At 41.0% G+C, this 19351-nt stretch overlaps 1 pseudogene; it reads left to right on the top strand.

The window, feature by feature from the left end:
- Positions 1-10793: 10793 nt before the first annotated feature.
- LOC114118703 (probable inactive 1-aminocyclopropane-1-carboxylate synthase-like protein 2) overlaps positions 10794-19351 on the top strand; it is a 44103-nt pseudogene continuing 35545 nt past the window's right edge.

The following is a 19351-nucleotide window of genomic DNA, read 5'->3' as shown; positions in this document are numbered from 1 at the left end:
TGGAGAAGACTCTTGAGAGTCCCTTGGACTGCAAAGAGATCCAACCAGTCCATTCTAAAGGAAATCAGTCCTGAATATTCATTGAAAGGACTGATGCTGAAGCTGAAACTCCAATACTCTGGCCACCTGATGCGAAGAACTGACTCATTTGAAAAGACCCTGATGCTGGGAAAGACTGAAGGCAGGAGAAGGGAACAACAGAGGATGAGATGGTTGGATGGCATTATCGACTTGATGGACATGAATTTGAGCAAGCTCTGGGAGTTGGTGATGGACAGGGAGGCCTCTCATGCTGCAGTCCATGGGATTGCAAAGAGTTGGACATAACTGAGCGACTGCACTGAACTGACCTCCTTATTTGTGATTGGCTTAGAGTGGAGTATATAAGCCTGTTCTGGCCAATGAGAACTGAGGGGAAGTCTGCAGAGACTTTTGAGAGTTTTCTTGCTTCTGATTTGAAAAGGAAAACAGAAGAGACTCTTTCCTCTCTCCTACTTTCCCCTTTCCTACTTTTCAATACAACTGTGTGAGGACATGCTGTTTGTAGCTGTGGCAAACTCAAGGGGAAAGCTAGATAACTGAAGAGAGCTGTGGGAAAATGCTGACTAGGTGGCAGGATTCACCAACGCTCGCAATTACTTCTGGGTTTTGGGCCAACAATAACGGGCCAACAATAACGATGACAATAAATGCCTTCATGACTTTGCCACATTGGTTATTTTGTACTTCCTAGTCAAAAACATTTAAGCTGAGGCAGAAATTTAAAAAGATATCTCACATTATCTCATTGTTTCAGCTAATAATCTTGTAAATGTTAACTGGAGCCCACAGAGGATGTTGATACTCAGAACATTGATCTGACTTGACGAACATCACAAAACTAGCAGACAGACCTAACACTGAAAATCCGAACTTTGGATGGCCACTCATATACTCGGTGCAATGCACTTGTTTGACTTGTGTCAAGTAACGACAGGCAAGGATTTGCTGACATGAGTGAAGCTGCAATCTTGGGGAAATTTCCTTTTTCCTCAGGCAGGTCCTCATGAACTTCCACATCTGCTAAAGGCTGATCTCTTCCTAACATTTTGGAGGAGTCCACTGTTAGCACACCCAGAAATAAAGGTTTGGAAGGAAATTCTTTTTCACATTCGTCCCGTCTTCTTCCTTCCTTTCATTCATTTGTTACTGAAAATTCAGCCTCCTCTTCTAATGGAATGCCCTTTTTAAAGGGCCTCACTGTGATCTGAGAAGTGAGATGGAGTGCATTCTTACATGAGAATTCCAGTTCTTCCTCTCTCTGATCTTTGTTGGGCACAGGTAAGTGTGATTCCCAATTTCATTTCCATTTCCATAGGAAAGCATAGTTTCTCTGCTTCATTTCAGCTCTGACTTAGGTTTGTGACCATCCCTGGATTGTACCAGACCCATTTCTGCACTCTTTAAACTTCACTAATGCCTCATAAATTACTTCAGGGAGAAGGTGTGATTCTTATCAGTCTTTGTCTTAACATGGGTTCTTCGGGAAATAAAGCCTGCAGTATAACTTAGAAGCTAATACTTTATTGAGGGTTCAGTCTTGGGAAATCTAGAGTGAAGGACAGTGGGTGCATTACTGAACTGGCCATAGCTTTGCAAAATGCACAGCTGGTTGTTCATCTTGCAGAACATTTTTAGAAAAGTTGTATAGGTAACTATGTCTTAGAACTGCCCATAGAGGAAGAGGGTGAGAAATTTATTTGCTGACTTTCCTCCATCTTCTCGTTTGTTTCGGTCCAAGTTCATCCCTTATGGGAATAACTTTCTTGTACTTATAGGTAGCATTATTAAGCCTCTTCAGGCAGATTTAGGGGGAGCCAGAGCCTTGACAAATCTAATAGGGCTGTAACACAAAGTCTCTTCCTGACAACTGGTGTCACATGTGGGTCTATGGCCTTCCCCTGGTGGCTCAGATGGTAAAGAATCTGCCTGCAATACAGGAGACCCACGTTCAATCCTGGATTGGAAAGTTCCCCTGGAGAAGGGAATAACTACCCACTCCAGTATTCTTGCCTGGAGAATCCCATGAACAGAGGAGACTGGTGGTCTAAAGTTCATGGGGTCGCAAAGAGTCAGACATGACTGAGTGACTGAGCAAGCACATGGGTCTACAGTGGTAAATCCACTAGCTTTTGGTGTTCATCTCTGGGACCGTTCTTGCTGGCCAGTAATTAAAGAAAGTGGCCAAGTGTAGACATGAAGGGTCTAATGGGTTAGACTTACTGGCTTTGAGTGATACAGAAACTGGGTCTAAACCCAATCTGTGTTTCCAACAAGCTGAAAGGAGATCTCTTTTTTCCTTCCAGTTTTATTGAAATATAATTGACACGCACCACTGTTTAAGTTAAAGGTGTACATCATAATGATTTGAAAGAGATTTCTTTTTCATTTTCTTCAGTTTTCCTCACTCTAAAGGGACTGGATCTCTCCTAGGGGTTGATACCCTTACTCCCATGTCTTCTAGAACTTACCTGTTCCTCCAGAGCCGTAGAGAGATGGATTTATTTTCAAGGATGGATAAAGTCAATAATTTCCCTCCACCTCCAAGAATGTGGAAATTATGAAATCCTGTCTTGTATTTTCACTGTATAGAACATTCTTTAACTGTAAGGGAATAAATTCATTTTTTAGGATCTGAGATCCTCTTGATAACTGCCTATTTGTGTTGCTACAATCATTACACTTTATCAGAACAAAACATAAATCTAAAACTTGTTTTTCATTGTAGATTGTGTTTTTATTGGTGGGCCAAATTTTTTTCTTTTTATCTATTTTTATCTATTTCATAAAACACAGAAACTGATGAGTTTGAATTATGTAAACCAAACAGGAAAAGAAAACACTAGATTAGTTCAAGGGGAAGGAGATGAGGGTACTAGATAAACTTCAGATCATCAAAAATGGTTCAGTTCTGGGGCAGATTTTTGAATTATATATATATATTTTTTCTTCTTGTCTAAATGTTTCTATGTTTATAGAAACTTTTAAACATGGATTTGCCTTTCTTTAATAATGATCCAACCTCTACCAATGGAACTTCTCTGTAAAAATCTCTCAGCAATATATTTGGAAACTCATGTCTTAAAGGCAGATTTGGAGACATAAGTCTGATTTAACTCCAAATGTTAGCAGCAAGGTTTGAGTTGCATTCCTGTCAGCACTTGTCACTAGCAAATACAATTTAGCCAATGATTCTTGATGAAAAGCTTCACATGCAACACAGGCAGCCCAGGGATCCCAAGGTCTATGGTGAAGACAAGCCCTTGGGCCCGCTGTGCCACATTCCCATCTCAGCTGCACATTACAGTGTGATGACCAGGCTCTGCCTCTCAGGACAAGTGTGTGATGGAACCAGAGCATTTTAGCTGCCCCCATAACCGCAGCCCTGGACTAGATTTATGATCTCGGGGAAGCACTCTGAGTTTTGGTCAACGCTGTCAAAATAAAATAGCTTTTGAAGAAGAGTGGCTGCTAGGGAAAAAAGCCAGCCACAGATGTGCTGACTGATCTGAAACTTCTTTTCAGAAGCTAGAAAGAGCATAGTCTCTGGATTTAGACACAGTTCAGTTTTATTCATGGGTTCATCATTTATTAACTCTGCCTACTAGAGTATATATCTTACTTTCTTCTCTGCAAAGTGGGAATGCTAATTATTATCTCAAATGATTCATGTGAAGATGACATGAGAGGCTATATGGAGCTATATAGTCTCATATCTGACTCCTTGCAGCTCTTCATTAGGGTTCCAAGCCTGTTCCTCCTTGTTCCCCTGCCCAGCACACCCTCTCCCCAGCATTTCTTCAGACCTGGTATCCTGCAGATCCTGTTGCTTGGCTTCCACAGCAGTTATCTCTGATCTGTCTTGATGCTTTCCATTATCCACATGAGAAAAGATTTATCATCTTTTCTCAGCTTCCTCAGTGTCTAGAGATGTAGGACACACCTCTGGCCAAAAGACATAAAAAGATATCTCCTGAGACAGAGGATGAGATGGCTGGATGGCATCACCGACTCGATGGACAAGAGTTTGGGTGAACTCCAGGAGTTGGTGATGGACAGGGAGGCCTGAAGGCTGCAATTCATGGGGTCGTAAAGAGTCGGACATGACTGAGCAACTGAACTGAACAGAGAGTTTTCAGGGAAAGTTTTGGTTTGCTGATAAGCAGACAGAAGTAACTGGAAACACTCTTCTTCCTATCTTGAATGCTTGGGTCTGGAACAGCCATTTCGTGACCAGATTGCAATAAGCACGCCTTGCAGAGATGTGAGTTCTGACTTCGGCTTGCAGCTGCCTATACCAGTCTTTCAGTAGGTATAATAAGAACAAAACTCTTTTTGGTCAAACCACTTGACATACATAATTAGGTAAGTGAGACCAGGGTTAGAGGAAGAGGAGAGAAAAAGGGAGTAAGAGTATGAGAGAGACAGACACACAGACAGAAGGATAGACAGACTACTCCCATGCAGCTGGGGAAGTAAATCCTCTGATTTCTGAGATATAAATATCAATATGGTAGGCTAGATAATGGTTCCCCCAAAGATATCCAGGTCTTAATCTCTGGGACCTGTGAAGATCACCTTGCATGCATGCTTGATAAATTAGTTCAGTTTTGTCTGACCCTTTGGGACCCTAGGGACTCTGGCCTGCCAGGCTCCTCTGTCCATGGGGATTCTCCAGGCAAGAATACTGGAGTGAGTTGCCATGCCCTCCTCCAGGGATCTTCCCAACCCAGGGATCATACCCACGTCTCTTATGTTTCCTGTGTTGGCAGGTGGGTTCTTTACCACTAGTACCCCCTGGGAAGTCCACGAAGATCACTTTATATGGAAAAAAAGGTATTGTAATTGTTATTAAGTTTAAGATTCTTGAGACTGAAGAGATTATCATAGTGGGCCCTGAATACAATCATGTGTAGCCTTACAAGGGGCTTTCCCTTGCGGCTCAGCAGGTAAAGATACGGGAGACCTGGCTTCGATCCCTGGATTGGGAAGATCCCCTGGAGAAGGGAAAGGCTACCCACTCCAGTGTTCTGGCCTGGAGAATTCCTTGGGGTCACAAAGAGTCAGACACGACTGAACGACTTTCACTTTCACTTTATAAGAGGGAGACAGAGGAGACTGATACAAACATACACAGAACAGAAGATCAAGTGACCTCAGGGGCAGAGATTGGACCCCTGTGTCCATAAGCCAAGAAATATTGGCAGCCTCCAGAAGCTCAAAGAGGCAAGAGTGGGAAACATCCTCTACCAGAGCCTCTAAGGGACCATGGATCTGTCAACAGCTTGATCTCAGCCCAGTGATACAGACTTAGAACTTAAGAATGATGAGAAAGTGTTTGTGTTGTTTTAAACCACCCAGTTTGCAGTAATTTGTTACAGCAGCCACAGAACATTAACACAGTGAGCTATCAAAAATTTAATGTTTTCATACTAGGGGATGAGTAATAGTGATAACTGATATTTATTGAATGTCCACAATGGCACCCCACTCCAGTACTCTTGCCTGGAAAATCCCATGGATGGAGGAGCCTGGTGGGCTGCAGTCCATGGATGGGGTCGCAACTGAGTGATTTCATTCACTTTTCAGTTTCATGCCTTGGAGAAGGAAATGGCAACCCACTCCAGTGTTCTTGCCTGGAGAATGCCAGGGATGGGGGAGCCTGGTGGGCTGCCGTCTATGGGGTCACACAGAGTCGGACACGACTGAAGTGACTTAGCAGCAGCAGCATGGACCTGGCAATCACCCTAAGCTCTCTGCATGGATTTCCATGTCAGTCCTTCCAAAAGTCCTCTGAAGCAACTTCCCCTCTTATATCATTTCCTAGCAAGAAGAGCCACTCTAAGGGAGGTAAGGAGCCTGCCCAGAGTCACACAGTGAGTGAGTGCTGAAGATGGAATTTGAACTTGGACCACGTGATTCCATACCCATTCCAGCCCTGCTGCTGAAGAAATGATAGGAAACTTCGTGTCTATGTTCTCAGTTACATCTCTAAGATCAGTTATTAAATAAAACAATCATGTAGTATTGGCATCTGTAATTGGACATACTAGGTCCTTTAAGAGAACATTTTCTTCACAGATTAAAAAATGAGAGCTTACTAAGTGTCAGATGCTGAGCTGAGCACCAGATTGGCAAAGATAATTAAAACAGACAGCTTTGTCTCCAGAGCAGCTCTCTACCCACCCATCTCACACGACTGTTTTATGAAACCCTAGCCATTATACCAAAATTCCACACAAAGTATAACTTCTAAACTATTTCCTTAAACCAAATATAAATTGATATAACTTAATTGTAACTTTGAATGATCTATATTGTTATTCTTTTCCATATGTCTAAATAATGAAAAATAAATAGAAAAAATGGAAGGAAGGAAGGAGGGGCTATTTTCAATAAGCACGGCATAGTTGCTAATTACTTCATATCTCTGCTGAAAAATTCCTTGGTTATTCTTTCTAATTGGCATATCAGTATTTTTCATGTAACAGTTTCAGAGCCTGATGATAAAACACGTGTTTTGTAAACACAAAACTTCTGTATTTTTTTTAAGTTTTTTTTTTTTTTTAAAACATGTCAATGTATCTAATTGTTGGTCAAATTATTTTTCCAGTTAGGTTGTTCTGGAATAGTGAGCAGAGTTCCCTGTGCTATCTGATAGGTCATTGTTGGTTATTCATTTTAAATATAGCACGTGCATGTCCTTCCCAAACTCCCTGTTTCTTCCCTTCTTCCCCCTGGTAACCACAGTTTGTTCTCTTAAGTGTCAAAATCCCTGCTTTTTAAGGTTAAAGTTTCCTTGTGTTTATTAAGCGTTTCATTTTTAATTAGCTTCTGTGCTTCTTCTCATGTCTAAAAAGTGAATAGGTGAAGAAAAGTTCTCTATTGCCTTCCAGGATTCCACAGAGCCAGGTTTTGAGCCTGGTTAGATCATCGATGGGCTTCTGTTGTGGTCCAGATGGTAAAGAATCTGCCTACAATGCAGGAGACCTGGGTTCTATCTCTGGGTCAGGAAGATCCCCTGGGGAAGGGAATGGCTACCCACTCCAGTATTCTTGCCTGGAGAATTACATGGACAGAGAAGCCTGGTGGGCTGTAGTCCATGGGGTCTCAAAAAGTCGAAAAGGACTGAGAGACTAAATGATTTTCACACTTCCATTTTTCAAGTCATTGACGCCTTAATTTGTGCATTTTTTTTTTTTTTTCAGTTTCCTTTCCTCTCCCATCTGATCCAATGAGGTACGCCTTTGTAGTTCCATATGCTAAGGCTTTTGCCAAGGAAAAGTTGACATATTATCAAGTCAATAGTTCTTTCTATCTGTTGTTATGGGCTATTTGTCCTTGAACCCAGATTAGATCCATTGCATTAAAACTTCCTGCTAAGAGTGCAAATGGAACTGATATTGAAAGGTGTTCAATCAAATACTGTGTCAGTGCGGCACAGTTAATACAGATGATATATATGGTTGCTGTTGCCCAGTGACTAAGTCGTGTCTAACTCTTTGTGACCACATGAACTGCAGCAGGCCAGGCTGATGTCCTTCACTGTCTCCCTGAAATCCACTGAGTCAGTGAGGCCATCCAACCATCTCATCCTCTGTCATCCCCTTCTCCTTCTGCCTTCAATCTTTCCCAGCATCAGGGTCTTTTCCAATGAATCTGCTCTTCACATCAGTTGGTCAAAGTATTGGAGCTTCAGCTTCAGCAACAGTCCTTCCAATGACTATTCAGAGTTGATTTCCTTTAGGATTGACTGGTTTGATCTCCTTGCTGTTCAAGGGACTCTCTCAAGAGTCTTCTGTAGCACCACAGTTTGAAAACATCAATTCTTCAGCCATCAGCCTTCTCTATGGTCCAACTTTCACATCCTTACATGACTACTGGAAAAACCATAGAATTGACTTGACAGATTTTTGTTGTCAAAGTGATGTCTCTGCTTTTTAATATGCTGTCTAGGTTTGTCATAGCTTTTCTTCTAAGAAATAATCTGTGGTTAGCACAGATACTAATACATTTGCAGTGAAAAGGTAGTTATATCATGTATTCAAACCATTATAAACACAACTACTTCATTTACAGCTCCTCAAAAATTTTTTCTTAAAGGAGAAAACTGGCAATAGAGAAAATTAAAATTTAGTCTTTTAAGCAAATGTTTATTTAGATAACTATAGCTTAATTCACTTATTTCTGTGAATTTAAGCCAATTTTTTTTCCTTTTGGACTTGTTTTTAAAAAAACAAAATAAAAAAATTACCTTCTCTAAACTACTTATTTGTTTAAGTAGGCAAATAATTAGTTGTTGGCCTATTTAAAAAATATCTTCCAAATGTTGCATTAAGAAACATGTCTGGATTTAATTTGTGAGAAATGCACACACAAATTGAAAAAAAAATGAAATTCTGTCTTTTGTATTCCTTTGTACTTTCAAAAGCTGCTGATGCTTTAAAATCAACCTCTGAAAAGTATTTTTGATCTGCACTTACAAACTATGAGACTATGCTAAATAATCTTAATATTCTCTCTGTGAAATCTCCATACTTGTAGTTATGATGAAATCATCCAAATCAGTTCCCTGAAATCTTGAAAAACAAAAATGCTCGTAAAGTGGATTAAACAAAACCAGCTTGAGCTCTTGATGAGTACACTTGGAAGATTCCAGATCTCTGTACCATACTGGCATTCTTTTACTGAATTCCCTAAAATATTACAAAATAGCCATTTAATAAAGCACAGTTAAATAGATTAGAAGTCACTGCTGTGTGACAGAACCTTATTTTGACTGACTTCAGTAGAATCTCACAAAAGGGAAGTCTGAATGGACCTTTGTGGGAGGTTAGGTTCTGGGCAGTGTTTCAAAGTGGAGAGAGGATGAGATTGCCCCAAATTTATGATATGATAGTTTAGGATTGGTGGACAGAGTAAGGTGAGTATCTCAAGGAAAGATTTGATGGATAAACTATCATTTGAGAAGACAGTACTTTGCCCAAGTAATCAATGCATGAATATCTTGATAAAATAATATTTATTGGGTTTGGTCTTACCTTTTCTAGACAAACTTTTATTGAACAGCTCAGTCATGTTACTATTGACAGTCTCAGTTTGCACTTTTCATTTTGAGATATATTTCTAGTTTATTCTTTTCCCAAAGATTTAGAGTTGTGAGTCCAAGCCCCTTTAGAGGTAAGACTATGATCTTTGGAGAAATTAAAATACTCTTATGTTTACTCTGTTGCTTTCCCCAAAAAGGGTTGTGGAAGGGTTATCATTAGTGGAAGATGGGAAATAGGAAAAGAAAGATGTATTCTAGTAATTCTCTGGCAATGAGCAATCTTGCCCATCTTTGAGGAGGAATAATTTTTATTCTGAGAAAACTTTTTAGGGCATGACACACCAGGACTGCTAACTGTGACTCTACTTTTTACAGCATTCTCTGTTTAAGTGCGGCCAGGGAACCTGGAGAAGGAAGCAACGTTTTCCATCAAAACTCTTAAGTGCTCTTATAATAGGTGTTGGCCCCAGAGTCTGTGTAGAAAAGGGGCAAGGTAGTTATTGATAATATATCTGTCTGGCAAAAGTGATCTTGACATTCATTTGATCTCAATTAATAAATTATTTTGGCTGCTTAAAAATAAAGCATGCAGGGTACTCTTTTTAACCCCTTCTGATGTCTATGTCAGAAGCTTTCTCTATCTCTTTTATACTTTAATAAAACTTTATTACACAAAAGCTCTGAGCAATCGAGCCTCTTCTCTGGCCCTGGATTGAATTCTTCTCCTCCAGAGGCTAAGAATCCCGGCATCGTTGCATGATTCAGCAACAAGCTTTAATCTTGGGGGCTTGTCCGGGATTCTTCAGGACAAGGTAAGGATGCTTGGAGCTCTAGTTCTTTGTTCTCCTAGTGAGCAAGTTTTCTGCTGTACTTTACTAACTCTACGGTGTGCTTGCATGAATGAATGACATGCCCTGCATGAAGCAAGTGAGGAGCCCTGCTCTGCGGTTCCACGGTGACCTCATAGAGCTTATGGCAGAAACTTGTCAGGGGTTTATACCTACCTGCCAATGCCAAGAGGCACCCAAAATCTCCTTCGGGAGCTGACCAGAAATGGGCAAACATATGGACCGAACTTTCCTTTCTCGGTCAAACTTTTCGGTCTCTTTGACCATTTCATAACTCCTTGGAAATTAGAAGTACTAACTCTGATGCTGGGAGGGATTGAGGACAGGAGGAGAAGGGGATGACAGGATGAGATGGCTGGATGGCATCACCGACTCGATGGACGTGAGTTTGAGTGAACTCTGGAAGCTAGCAATAGACAGGGAGGCCTGGTGTGCTGCAATTCATGGGGTCGCAAAGAGTCGGACACGACTGAGCAACTAAACTGAACTGAGCTGAACTGAACCTAATCTTTAGGATCATAGACTTTCAAGGGACTTATGACCTATGCTGCTATGTGTACTATGACTTAGGTCCCAAACTTGGATTGGTAGTCAGGAAGTGCCTAGCCTCGCTAGGAATCAAAAGTTCAGAAGTTAGATGGAGCTCTAGCTACAAGAGCATCTCTGAGGTTAAAGGTTACTCAGATTGGAATTACAATGGGTTTTTTTTTTTCCTTTGGTAGCACTCGCTCTTAGTGGACCAGAGTAGACTCTTATACTGGTGTGGTGATGCTTGGAAGGAACATCTCAGTTTTATGTTTGTATCGGTCTTATTGTGGTCAGGAATGTACTCAGGGTCATGCACAGGTACTCAGGTGATGAATGTTTCCCCCAGTGGTTTAGCCTGGGAGGCATTCCAGAAGGTTATTCTGATTGTACCCCGGGTGGCATCAGAGGTAATGGTGAAGAGCTGGATGTTAGTTAGGGATGCCATCAGGTTTACCCCTGGTGCATCCCCATCCCGTCTCAGTGGTAGGACTGGGAGGGATGTGTACGGCACCTACATCGGTAAGGGACAGATTAAGTCTGACCAGGAAAGAAAAGCTTTGGTGTAAAATCTGTCTACACTCTCATCTAGAGCAAGGAGGGATGCTTCTGGTAGAAAGATGGTGCTGGTCACTTTTTTTCTCTTACAGATGGGAGCTAACAATTCCAGCCTCACTCATTTGAACTGTATCCTGAAAAACTGGGATAGATTTAATCCCCAGGGCTTAAAGAAGATGCACCTGGTCTTCTTATGTGATACTGCATGGCCATGGTATCCACTGCAGGATGGTGAACGGTGGCTGGTTGGAGGGTCTCTTAAGTATAATACTGCTTTACAATTAGACCGGTTCTGTAGAAAACAAGGCAAATGGATAGAAGTAGCCTATGTGTTGCCCTTTTTCTCTCTGCGAAATATGCCAGACTTATGTCCTAAGGGTATAGATTTGGGTGTGACTCCTTCAGCTTCCTCCTGTCCTCCTACTTTGCTAGATGAGATGGAGGACAGGAGACAAAGAGATAAAGAAAAGCAGGTTTCTCCACTCTATCCCTGGGATCATATGTGCAGAGCAGCCAGAGAGACTGAGGAACAGCCACATGAGCTGTTGCCTCTTCATGAAGCACCCACCGGGAGAAATAATCAGTCCATGAGAATTACCAGGCCTTTTTCTTATCAAGAAATACAAAGAATCAAGGAGGATCTGAGAGACTATTTAGAGGACCCAGAAAATATATATATTGGAGCTTTTAAAGGTGTTACTCTGCTTTATGACCTTACTTGGAAAGATGTGATGTATATCTTGGGACAAACGCTAACTCCTGACTCAAAGAGTTGAGTTTTGGGAAAAGTGGTAGCTTATGAAGATGAATGGCTTGGTAATGAATCAGTAGGGAAGAGGGAGAATGAGATATCCGCCCTTCCCACTGGAAATCAGGCCATCCCAATTACAGAACCAGACTGAGGCTACAACACAGCTAGAGGAAGATGGGATCAGAGTCATTTTGTCAGATGTATTCTTGAAGGTCTCAGGCAGGCGTGTGCTAAGCCTTTAAATTATGGCAAATTGGCAGACAAAGAACAGGAGGAGAAGGAAGCTCCTGGTAAATTCCTAGATAGACTGAGAGAAGCCCTTCGCAGGTTCACTGAGATTGATCCCGAAAGAGGAAAAAGAGGGAAAAGTGATCTTAAAAGATAGATTTCTCACTCAGTCGGCTCCAGATATCCGCCGTAAACTATTAAAATGGGCATATGGATCAAATCAGTCTTTAGATAATCTGTTACAACTGGCGCAGACAGTCTATTATGGAAGGGAATATGAGGAAAAGAAAGAAAGGCAGAAAAAAGACAAAGGAACAGGCAGAAGCCCTCGCAATGGCTATGAGAACCGTTCTAAAACAGCCTGGAAAAAAAAAAAAAGGCCCAGAGGGACCCAGGTGAAAAGAGATGGGCTTGCTATTACTGTGGAAAGGAGGGGCGCCTCATGCGGAGTTGCCCTCAGGCATCTAAGCTGCACCTGGCTCCAGGGCCGGTCTGCAAAGGACCACACTGGAAGAGAGACTGCCCCCAGAGGTGCAGGTTTCAGGGGTGAACTCTCAAGACAATCAGGACTGAAGGTGCCTGGGGGTCCCCACACAAGCTCCCATGCTAATTACACCTGAGGAACCCCAGGTATTAATAACTGTGGGGGGCCAATCCGTCGATTTCCTTTTAAATACTGGGACAACTTCTTCCTTGCTTACTGAAACCCCTAGCCCACTTTCTTCCTGATGTAAATGGAGCTGTCTGGACAAGCCAAAAGATGGGCCTGATAATCTGTATGAGCCTACTTCTGCTGACTCCAAAATTCCTGAGTCTGCCATTTGGGCTTCCTGTCCTGGGCTCACTCCTACACTGAATTCCACAATCAGTCTAACTGCTGGGTCTGTGGAGCTCTCCCTTCTTCATCAGTGGAAGGCTTCCCATGGTGGACATCTTCACTTCAAGGAAAAGACTTTCTCCAAGTCTGCAAATACCTTCGACAACAATCGCATGTGATGCCTCTTCATTGGAGAAGACTCTTGAGTGTCCCTTGGACTGCAAGGAGATCCAACCAGTCCATTCTGAAGGAGATCAGTCCTGGGTGTTCTTTGGAAGGAATGATGCTAAAGCTGAAACTCCAGTACTTTGGCCACCTCATGTGAAGACTTGACTCATTGAAAAAGACTCTGATGCTGGGAGGGATTGGGGGCAGGAGGAGAAGGGGATGACAGAGGATGAGATGACTGAATGGCATCAACGACTTGATGGACATGAGTCTGAGTGAACTCCAGGAATTGGTGATGGACAGGGAGGCCTGGCGTGCTGCGATTCATGGGGTCGCAAAGAGACGGATACGACTGAGCGACTGAAATGAACTGAACTGAACTGAACTGAACTGAATAACCTTAAAATGGACTGGTACAACACTCTGTACTTTAACTATGGACATAATGTGACTTTTCATTTTGATTTTAATTTGTTTTAATGACTATTTTGCCTTACGTCTGTAACTGTATAATGGGGTTTTCTAACCGTCTAAAAGCTTTTAAGTTACAAATGGTTGTCCAAGCTCCTACGAGTGCCACAGCCTCCTCCAAATATTGCTTGGGGCCCCTGGATCAGAGACCCTCAATATGAGGGTTAGGAGAATATGTTGCCTCCACAATTTAGGGACCATGCCCCTAAACAGCAGGAAGTAGTTACGGAATGAAAACAATGCCCCTTTCCCTTAGCAACATAATTCTCCTAAAAGAAAACGGGGGAATGAAAGAGTCATTTCCTAGGCAGGTTGATAAGTCTAGGGGTCCCCAAGGAGAGAGGGGTCTGGAATCCTCAAGGAGGAAGAAAGGTAAAAAATTTTTTTTCCTCTACATTCCTTGAAAGTGAAAATGAAGTCGCTCAGTCATGTTCAACTCTTTGCTACCCCGTGGACTGTAACCTGCCAGGCTCCTCCATCCATGGGATTCTCCTGGAGTGGGTTGCCATTTTCTTCTCCAGAGGATCTTCCTAACCCAGGGATCGAACCCAGGTCTCCCACATTGCAGAGGGATTCTTTAACCTCTGAGCCACCAGGGACAGTCTACATTCCTTAGGATTAGATAACAATAATGTATCCTGCCTGAGGACAGTCTCTGGATTAAACCTTCTGGCTAATTCTGTTATCCTAAAATGTAAATTATGGGAGTAGGTCTGGTGAGGTCTTTACAACCTCCAGCCATTCTTTGGATTCATTGGAGATTATATAACTCCATTGCTAACACTAAGCAAGTGGGTACTCTTTCTACCCTCTTCTGATGTCTATGTCAGAAGTTTTCTCTATCTCCTTTATACTTTAATAAAACTTTATTACACACACACACACAAATAAAGCATGCTCATTTCTAGTTTTTCCATATCTAGAAACTTGACTTCTCTTAGCTAATGTTTCTAATATCAGATTTAGTATATTTTGGATGGTAAAATTGACTATTTGCACTCTAAAAGATAGAGTCCTTAGCCAAGTTCATAATTATATTTGTAATCACTTGGGTACAATTTATATTTGCAATCGGTCTGTGACTTCTCTTGCTCACTATTTGGCTTTTCTTCTAGGGAACAGGTGGCTTCAAGTCCAGCCATTCTTTGATATCCATAAATAAGACTGAAAGGCTGTCATCTCTATTTTTCTCTGATAAAAGAAGAGATGTGGCTGCTCAGTTCAGTTCAGTTCAGTCGCTCAGTCGTGTCCAACTCTTTGCAATCCCATGAATCGCAGCATGCCAGGCCTCCCTGTCCATCACCAACTCCTGGAGTTCACTCAGATTCATGTCCATTGAGTCAGTGATGCCATCCAGCCACCTCATCCTGTCATCCCCTTCTCCTCCTGCCCCCAATCCCTCCCAGCATCAGAGTCTTTTCCAATGAGTCAACTCTTCGCATGTGGCTGCTAAGGGATATTTAATTAGAATTGATAGCATGAAATACATCATACCATTAATAGATGCTTATTGGCAACATGCTTCACTGCCACTGAAGCTCACTGAACCTCAGGTTCTTCATCTATCAATAGGAATAAATATAATGTGCATCTCTTAAAGCTGATATGAGGATTAAATGGAAAAAATGAAGGTAAAACATTGAGCAGAGTACTTGGCACATAGTTAATAACTGATTGCTGTGATCAAAGATTAATAAAATGAGTTATGTATTTATGATATATAATAATACATAGGATGGAACAAAATAATTTAGTAATTTATCTTTGTATTCTCCAATGATTAGATGGGTTGGTAGCCTTGTCAATAGAAAATCAAAAGAAAAAAAATGACTGTGACAGAGAAATGATTGGAAATAATTGTGTCTGTTTATAGTTAGCAACAGCTGGATACCTACAACATATGCATTTTATCTTACACTTTGTTTTTTTGCTGAATACTAGTGGTATTCTGAGTATGTTGATAAATGTGTTCTCCATAGTGGAGCATTAGTTTCCAACCAGAGTCTGAACCAAATGTTAAGTATTCAGTAAGTAGGTCAGGGCTTCACTGAAGAATGTTTGATCACGGTGGTACTCCTGTTGTTGCTGTTGTTTAGTTACTCAGTCGTGTCTGGCTCTTTTGCAATCCTATGGACTATGACCCACCAGGCCCCTTCCTCTATTTATGGGCTTTCCCAGGCAAGAATACTGAAATGGGTTGCCTATGCCCTCCTCCAGGGGATCTTCCCAACCCAGGGATCAAACCTGAGTCTCCTGCATTGCAAGCGGATTCTTTACCCACTGAGTCACCTGGGAATGTGAATCTATGTCTTCTCTTCTTAAGATTTGCCCCAAAGAAAATGAGTTTTTCCTTACCCATTTGTCAAATCATCCTTAAACTGGAAATGAAGATTGGGCAGAAGTTGGAACTCTTTAGAATGAAAACACTGTAAAAGTCAGAGTCAATAGTATTTTTATAATAAACTCTAAAGATAGACCAAATGTTATTTTTAAATACCAGAACGCATTGCAGTTTGCTTTGATTAAGTTAGCTTTCTTTAAAAACCATACAGAATTAACTTGCTGTCAGAATTCTTCAGTGCCACTTCATTTTCACTCTGCCCTACCTCCCACCAGTTTCGGTGGGTTGGTCTGCTTTAGTGTCTTGGCTCAGGCTTTTATTATTTGGTGGAAGACCATCAAAGTAAAGGGAAAGTTGTTTTTCCTTCCTTAGGTATACAGCCAGAAAGAACAACAATATTTTCAAGTTAAAAAGTCATTGCAACCTAATTGAAAACTTCGGGCTAAATGCTGGGAACGCTGTGTGGTTGACCATTCTGAAAGAAATTGAAAACAGATTCTAGTTGGCTTTAAAACGAATCTAGCTAATAATCAAGATAGATAATAAGTAGACACATAAAGGACAATTAAAGAAGGAAATAGTCTGAAATGAATAGAAAAGAGAACCAGGTTAAGTCAACAGGGTTAACAAATGAAGATTTTCATTTGTGTGGTTAATATAGAGTAACTTTATTTTCCAAAGATAACATTGAAAGAATGTTGGAGAGAGCCCTGATGTCTCTGGATTTTGCCCAGTTCTAAACAAGGATTAACACCAACCATGCATATAGCTGCTGTGAACCCAAGTGATCTCTTAAAGCTCTTGCTTGTTTTCTCCTATTCTTTGAGGATCAGAAAACAAAAAGTGCGTACTTACAACCAAAGATTACATACAACTCATAGAATTGGCATATACTGTAAAATTTAAGCTACTGGTTCACCAAGGTAGGGCATGTGATTTGAGAATGATTTTAGGTCATACTTCTGCTGGATTTTATATTGTTCATTGAAAAACACATGTGTGTGTATATATGTGCAAATATATAAAATACATATGTATAAATACAAAACATATATATGACATGTAAAACATATACAAATATATGCATATATATTACATATGCATTATTCAAGGAACAAAAAAGGACTCAGTAGAGGTGAGTCCTAAATTTAGGTGGAATTAATCACTTACAAACTGAGAACAAACAAAGAAATCACTTACAAACTGAGAAAATAACTCAAAGCATATGTTCTACTAATAGTTAATCAGGAGCTTAAATTTTACATACATAGTTGCTTAAACATATACATATAAATATATATACAGGTAAGCATATATGTGTGCCTCTATATATGTATTTTTCCCATTAAAAAGCTACATAATCTAAATATAAATGTTATATGTAATATGTATATACATGCATAATATGTGTATATAATTTGAAGTGAGAAATTCTGAGATGGAGTACTGAATTCTAGCTCTGTTACTTCATAGCTGTATGCCCTTAGATAATTATTCAAGTTCTTTAATCCTGCAATAATGTTTGTAGAATGAGGATATTATCATGCACATTCTTAGTGAAAGTGAAAGTTGCTCAGTCGTGTCTGACTCTTTGTGACCCCATGGACTGTACAGTCCATGGAATTCTCCAGGCCAGAATACCGGGTGGTTAGCTTTTCCCGTCTCCAGGGGAAACTTCCCAACCCAGGGATCAAAGCCAGGTCTCTTGCATTGCAGGCAGATTCTTTACCAGTTGAGCCACAGGGGAAGCCCTAACATAAGAAGGGATGCACATTCTCAAGTTCGTGAAAATAAATGAGGATGTATGCAAAGTTCTTAGCGTACTGGGTGGCACACAGTAAGTATTCTGTATGTGCCTACCATTGTGTGAAAAGCTTTACACATATTCTCATTTATTATAATAAAATATTTAATATATATACACACATATGTAACAGAAAGAGAGAGAAGGAGGGAGGAAGAAAAAGAGTCACAGAGAGAGGGAGAAAGAGAGATACCTTTTTTGGAGTCAGATAAACTGTGGATCCCACTCAGGCCCATACCGTCATATCCTTGGCATAACTTCTGCAAATCTCGTGTTATGAACAACGGAGCTAATGAACATGGTATGCAGCCTTTCATGCAGAGGACAGAGGTAGATTTGTTCACCTTGGTATGCAGAGTTGTGTTGGGGAGTATCTTCCTTCTACAGCTTCATAGACAGCTGGCCACAGTGGCTCTGGAAAGCAATGGAGACGAGGAATTTCACTGAGTGACAGTGGAACACAGGTAGATGACTGTAGGATGCATTCTCCAGCAAAAATTGTAGGACTCAGAAGAGGCAATTGCCCATGCATGGAAAACAGAGATTGCTGCATACTTGGTATGCTTTGGATTGTTACATAAGTTTTATATAACACTTAAATATATCATAGAAAAAGTAAGAGAGTTGGATCATAGAAAAAACAACAGATCATCAAAAAAGTAAGATAATTCCAGAAAAAACATCTACTTCTGCTTTATTGACTACACCAAAGCCTTTGACTGTGTGGATCACAATAAACTGTGGAAATTTCTTGAAGAGAAGGGAATACCAGACCACCTCACCTGACCTCTAAGAAATCTGTATGCAGGTCAAGAAGCAACAATTAGAACCAGACATGGAACAACAGACTAGTTCCAAATTGAGAAAGGAGTACGTCAAGGCTGTATATTATCACCATGCTTACTTAACTTATATGAAGAGTACAGCATGCAAAATGCCAGGCTGGATGAAGCCCAAGCTGGAATCAAGATTGCTGGGGGAAATATCATAGCCTCAGATATGCAGATGACACCACCCTTATGGCAGAAAATGAAGAAGAACTAAAGAGCCTCTTGATAAAGGCAAAAGAGGAAAGTGAAAAAGCTGGCTTAAAACTCAGCATTCAAAAAACTAAGATCATGGCATCTGGTCCCATCACTTCATGGCATATAGATGAGGAAACAATGGAAACAGTGACAGACTTTATTTTTTGGGCTCCAAAATCACTGCAGATGGTGACTGCAGCCACAAAATTGAAAGACATGTGCTCCTTGGAAGAAAAGCTATGACAAACCTAGATAGCTTATTAAAAAACAAAGACATTACTTTGCCACCAAAGGTCCATCTAGTCAAAGCTATGGTTTTACCAGTAGTCATGTATGGATGAGAGAGTTGGACTATAAAGAGTGCCAAAGAATTGAAGCTTTTGAACTGTGGTGTTGGAGAAGACTCTTGAGAGTCCCTTGGACTGCCAGGAGATCCAACCAGTCCATCCTAAAGGAAATCAGTCCTGAATATTCATTGGAAGGACTGATGCTGAAGCTGAAGCTCCAATACTTTGGCCACCTGATGGGAAGAACTGACTCACTGGAAAAGATCCTGATGCTGAGAAAGATTGAAGGCAGGAGGAGAAGGGGACAAGAGAAGATGAGATGGTTGGATGTCATCACCGACTTGATGGACATCAGTTTGAGCAAGCTCTGGGAGTTGATGATGGACAGGGAAGCCTGGTGTGCTGCAGTCCATGGGGTTGAAAAGAGTCAGACATGACTG

Source organism: Ovis aries, chromosome 16 (assembly GCF_016772045.2).
Source record: "Ovis aries strain OAR_USU_Benz2616 breed Rambouillet chromosome 16, ARS-UI_Ramb_v3.0, whole genome shotgun sequence".
In the NCBI taxonomy this organism is placed as follows: Eukaryota; Metazoa; Chordata; class Mammalia; order Artiodactyla; family Bovidae; genus Ovis; species Ovis aries.
This window is presented reverse-complemented; position numbering and strand designations above follow the sequence as displayed.